The sequence below is a fragment of the Chenopodium album genome, chromosome 12 (assembly GCF_948465745.1).
Source record: "Chenopodium album chromosome 12, dcCheAlbu1.1, whole genome shotgun sequence".
NCBI lineage: Eukaryota > Viridiplantae > Streptophyta > Magnoliopsida > Caryophyllales > Amaranthaceae > Chenopodium > Chenopodium album.
In genome coordinates, this window is record NC_137845.1 from 54,107,141 (window position 1) to 54,114,084 (window position 6,944).

Below are 6,944 nucleotides of genomic sequence, written 5' to 3' on the forward strand. Positions count from 1 at the left end.
ATGAACATGCTTTTAAGAAAGAGTTTAGTATTGTCCAAGTCCGTACTCCAAGAAAAGGCCAAGTTCCTTCAAGTGCTCCAAGTAATGTCCAAGTTTCTTTAAGTGTGCCAAGAAAAAAGGTTCAATTTCGTCCAAGTGTTCCAAAAAATTTTCATGTTCCTCCAAGTGTTTCAAGAGATGGTCAAAGTGTTCAACGTGGTAGCTAGTCAACATATTTCTTCTAAGTATGATAGGTTGTTAGCTTTTTTTTGACACTAATGTAGCGAATAGGTTAGCAAATAATAATAAGTAAGAATTTGGATTGAAAGAATATATATTTGTTCGAGCTTAATTTTTTTCTGATAAGTGATATGTAACTGAACATATTTTGTTTTGACACTAAACATTTGCCTTTTTGGTTATGAACATTTTATTGTATTTCGTTATAACTGTTACGTAATTGAACATATTTCATTCTGAAAATGAACATATGACTTCTTGATAATGAACATTTATATTCCAGTAATATAAATGTTCATTTTTGTATCATCAAATGTTCATTTCAAAAGCTATGTGTAAGTTTCATAGTAAGATGTATAGTATACAAATACATACATCTTAGAATTCTACTTATTTAAATAAAACGTTGTTAAAAAATAATTTCCAATATAAAATAAATTTAATTTAATTACAATAATAACGCATTTCTATATAACTATACTATTATATGTAATAATTGTTTCATAAACATGAAAGTGAACCAAATATACATATGTGTCTTGTTAAATGAACTTCTTTGTTACATTTGATACAATAAAGTGTATATATATGTGTATCCTCCTTGTTGCACCTCTAATATATATATATATATATGTGTGTGTGTGTGTGTGTGTATTTTCCATGAAATATATAAAATGAGCACAATATATTTATCTCCTTCAGCTTCCTTACTTGATTATCCTTTACAATAAGAGATCGAACAAGGTTATTTTAAAAAAAAAAATTAATACAACGCATTCCAAACAAAAGTACGTTAAATCTAAGGATTCAAAATTGACTTTTACGCATTAATAATAATTGCAAATTTAGAAATGAACACATTATAAAATTATAAAAATATTTCAATATGAAAATGAAAACGTAAAAAATCTAAATGAACATGTATTAAATTATAAATGAACATTTATTAATATGAAAAAGAACATATATAAAAAAAATTCAAATGAATATCTATAAATGTAAATGACCATTAAAAATAATAATTCAATATGTCAAAATACAACTTAATCTGTATTGATATTAAATGTGGATAAAATACCATAAGATTAAATTATATTTTAAAATAGAATCATCAAAGGTTAATGATGAATGAACAATAGGTTATTTATTTTTGAACATTTTTTGACATATGAATGAACATACTTTAATATATGTATGAATATACACATATCCAAATGTACATCTATGTATCAAATTCGAATAAGCATCTATCAATATTAGAGCTAAATGTATGTAATATAATATTCAAATGACACTCATGAGCATATAATTTAATATGAAGTTAGACATGTATTATTATAGTCTATGTGGATATTTTCAATATGAGAACGAACATGTACGTATTTACATTCAAATAAACATGTGTTTAAATACCAGTAAACATTCATTAATATGTAAAGATCATAAACAAAATTAGGGTAATCTTCTCTCAATAATAAACACTAGTAGATGTAAGGTAAGAATGTAAATGATCATATACTAATATCATAATGAACATCTATCAAAATGAAAATGAACATTTACTGAAAATGAACATTTGTTCAACAACCGTCTTCTCCGACGGAATCTTCGAAGTGTTCTTCCAGTTTCGTGTCTACAAAAAGACCACCAAGTATAGTAGATTTTAGTCTACTTTGCACAAAAATAAGTGTAATTATAGTAGATTTTGTTTTAGAATATCAAAACGCAAATTAAAATATAAAATCTAGGGTTTACACTCAAAATTCTACTAAAATGAACAAATTCTTACTCTTCTTTTTCGGAATCTAGTTGCAATTGAAGAACTTCATCTTGAATGTCAGACATTTTTGAAGTTTTGATGCAATTTGCAGTAATTTTGAAGCAATTTGTAGTGAGTTTCTTACGAATTTTTGGTTTTGATGAGAGAGAATTTGTAGAAATGGTGTTGAAATGATGTTTTTGATTTTTTTTTTTTTTTTTTTTTTGCAATTACCATGGTTAGTGGGAGGGGGGTAAGTGCATCTGGTAACTATATGGTTAGTGGGGTGTGGGTAAGGGTTTTATTGTAATTTCAGGGAGGGAGGGGGGGTAGGTAGTTATGGCTACAGGAGGTTGTAGCCATTAGGAATTACTTGGATTGTGTTATACGATTTGTTACAGAACAAACACTTGGCTGAGATGGTAATGAACATGGTGCCTTTTCTTGACAATTGGTGTAGGGTTCGAATCCCTGCATATGTTTTTTACACAATTGATATTTTGAATAAACTTTTCTTGCACCTTATGATAATTAACTTTAAAGGTACTTTGGGTTGGTCATTATCTTAATTAGAGTTTTTTTTTATTATTTTTTTTTTATTTTGTGTATATATATTGGACTAACAATTTATTGTTTTAATTTGGGTTATAAGGGACGAATTCATTTTTTTTGTAGATTTTACTGAATACATTTCATATTATCTCTACATAGATGTCTACTTGTGGGTTATTTGGAACCATCTTAATTTAAGATTAATTTATGTCTTAGAAGTTATAAACTTTGACATGAAGCGTGGTGTGTGCGGTGTCCCAGGCAATAGGCTTTTTTGGTCCTATTGCTTGAGTCACATTTGAATTATTTGTATGAGTTTTGATCTTTGGATTGTAATATTCCTTGTACGTGGAGTAATTATTGTTTTCAATAGTATTGAGAAAGTTAATTATAGTAAATACAACGAACGAGGTTTGTAACGAACTATGTAATACGTATTTTCTTTTCCCTTAGGCGTACACATTCTATCTTGATTATCGTTCATTCTATCTGTTTATTCCAAATATCTTTGAAATTACATGTATCATTTCCCATGTGTTACTAACGAGTCCATATTGATCATTTATGTTTAGCCAATATCGACTTATGCGACACTAAAATTCCATTGATAACACTAAAGTAATTTTAAATTCTTAAGATGCTCCGATATAATTCTATGCCCTATAAGTGAATTGTTAACACTTAAGGTTTACCGTGATTTGGGATACAGGTACACCCTGATCAAACAAGGTCAACAACTTCTTCCTAACACTCGAGGTTATTTTCTTCATTGGGTACTCTTTCACAAGATTTGCATCCTCAGGTTTAGGCTCATGGTTCGAGCGCTCCAATTCAACTTTTCTAATCACCCAATCACCATCGCTAGAACGACCCGCATATATCATTGCCTTATATTCACATTTCTTTGACTTTCTCTTCCTCTTACTCAATTCATCTTCACATACGAGTCCCCCAACCGTCCCTACTGGCCAAACAACTTCCATGGCTTTTGCCCTTTTTTTGGCTTCCCTTACAACCCTCATGTCAGGTCTACCCCAGCACTCACACCTCCATGTCGTGGCAATCCTATCTCTAGCACCAGACTTATTAGAATACACTCCTGCAACCCTGCTTACCCCAAACCCTTTTTGTTGTGCATACTCTTTGTAATATTCTTCTACTTCTTGCCAAGTCCTAAACACCATTCCCAACCTAGGAGCCTCCACAAAAGTGACTACACCAATGTGATTGCTCACTACATTCGTTTGTACCGTCTCAGATGTTCTTATTGGTGAAGTATAGTGTTGTCCACCTATGTTCATAATAGGGGTTGTAAACCCCTCCATTGATGGGTCTAATTCACCGAGACCTGTAACGGGACTTAATCCATCTCCCAAATCCTCTTCATCAATTGTGGGAAAATGTTGGTTCACGCCGGTGCCATTATCAAACATGCTACTATCCCCTTCGACACCAACAACTGCTAATTCCACCATTCTCAATCTTGCATTGAATTAAACCCCTATAAGACACAATAAAGGAATTTGATATTTCTACATACATGATTATTCGGGACTACAACACACAATAACCTACGATCAAGTATTATAAACATTCCAACATCAAAACAATACAATAAAAACCACCATTATAAACATTCCAACATGGTATTTTCGCTACATATTTCGCCAATACACCCATATACACCAATAACTATTTCACTTTTTCATAATCACCCAATCAATATCTAACACGAAAATAACCATTAGGAATCTTATTCAACCAACGAAATTACCAATTACTTATCTAACAATTACAATTACAAGTCATATATTTTTCAGGTGGTTCAAGATATTATGCACTGATTGTGATTGGGAGTTGTTAATCAAATATACTTGAAATCTTCAAACTATAAAATTTCTCAAACATTATTTCCCAGCAAGTTAGACCAGTATAACAGAATAAAAAAATTTGCGAAAATCAACTATTTTTCCCATGGTTCTCCATAATTCGCAAAATACATAATTACACGGGATACATACTTTGAGTAACAATATACATCGACTAATAAACTGCGCATTCACGTCTACACTATCACCGTAAATCCTACTTTTGAAATATATTACATAAAAAGTTAAATTCAACACTTCACTTACTATACAGGTAGCTGAAAGGCGATTGCAGCGGCTACGGCAGAGGCGACGACAACGACGATCTTACGAACTACCTCTAAACCCTCTATCCCAACTTGCCTACGTTCCCTCCACACCCGCTTGCTGCTCCTACAGAAACAGCTTTGATTTGGCCATGTATAAACAACCCTAACCAACAATTTGTTAAAACTCAAGCTCTGCATAAGTCAACGTTACTTAACGCTTTGCAAACCTCCATTATTTTGAAAAGGCGCCGTTTCACTACGTGGAAATCCTCACCAACCATATCATATCCTGGTAAGCATGCGCTGACACCGTGGCCATCGCCAGCTTGACAATATAAACTTCGCCTGTTTATCAAGAATATAAATGGGGGCGCCCTCTTTAACGCAAGGCTTGAAAGCCCTTAAGGAGAGAGAAGAAGAGAAACACGGTTAAGTCTTGGCGCATAGTGCCTATTGATTTCACTGCATATAGGATGGGATGACAATTTTGCAATTAAAAAGTACTATTCAGATAACTTATAATTTAGTGGTACATTATACATGTATAATGGTACATTTTTTTTTACACAATGCATAATGGTACATTATAATGTACCATTAGAGAGTCAGTTTTTTCCAGAAGTTGACACTTATAGGATGGTAAAAAGTACCACTACACTCGTAATAGTCCATAAAAAGTACAGACAACTTATACTTTAGTGGTACATTATACATGCATAATGGTACATTAAAATGTACCACTAGAGAGTCAGCTTTTTCTAAAAGCAAAAATTAAATCAGCGGAAATTACTTCCTTACCCTCCTATTTACATAGCTCGCCCAAAGGCACTATGCGCCCAGACTCGAGAAATACTGGGAAGTGCAGAGGAAAGAGACCACCCATGTGCACATGTAAAATAATTAGAGGGCAAAACAATCAGACCACTGTAGATAAGCAAAGTCAAGGCAAAATTTAAGGCCAATTTTGGCATAACACTGTTCATAAGGAAATCAGAATTTTTGGGCACTTCTTATTTGTGACTAGGTGCTTTTATAGGTTAGGGATTAGATATTACAATAACAACAACAACAACAACAACAACAACAACAATAATAATAATAATAATAATAATAATAATAATAATAATAACAATAATAATTATAACAATAACAATAACAACAACAAGAATAATAATAATAATAATAATAATAATAATAATAATAATGATAATAATAATAATAATAATAATATCTCCGCGTCAGGTTGCCTTATGGAAGTCCCAACAGGGGAATCACTCTTCGGCCTGGTTGCGAACGGTTCCGATATCGGGTTTAGGTCAGACTATGAATGGTAAGACTTACCGTAGTGTTCTTTGCTATCGATTGGGTGTTCCTTTGTTCTCCGTTTCAGCACCGTGTTCTACTTGCTCAAGGGTTTTTGATGGAGATATTTATGGGGATCATGCAGTATCTTGTGCTGGGATAGTAGGTATTAAACATCGGCACAACGTTGTTCGTGACACCCTTGTTGATATTTGTTTTCGGTCTGGGATTTCTGCTCGAAAGGAGGTTAACGTTGGGTTGACTGGTGGGAACGAGGGGGCGCTACGACTAGCAGATGTGTTGCTTTATTCCTGGGATAGAGGTCGTGATGTATGTGTCAACTTGACGGGGTCTTCTCCTTTGACACATTCGGGGTTGTCTGACTTCGTTCCTGGTCGTGTTGTGTCGGCGGCGGCTCAGCGAAAGCGGGACAAGTATGGGGCACGTTGTAGGGCTATTGGCTATGGTTTTCTTCCTTTCTCCTTTTCTTCATTAGGGGAATTAGACAAGGATGATATTGCGTTGCTGAAGCGGGTTCAGGCGTTCGCTAAGTCTCAGGATATTGGTGCTCGTGCAGCTGCTCACATCTTCAGTAGGATCGGGTTCGCTATAGCTAGAGGGGTGGGGGCCCAGATTGTATCTCGGCTCCCTACCAATTTCTTGTAAATTAATTGACTCTGTAGGTTTTGTTATAATAATAATAATAATAATAATAATAATAATAATAATAATAATAATAATAATAATAATAATAATAATAATAATAATAATAACAATAATAACAACAACAACAACAACAAGTAATAATAATAATAATAATAATAATAATAATAATAATAATAATGTATTATTATTAATTATTATTATTATAATAAAAATATAAAAAAAACCTTCAGAGTCAATTAATTTACAAGAAATTGGTGGGTAGCCGAGATACAATCTGGGCCCCACCCCTCTAGCTATAGCGAACCCCTG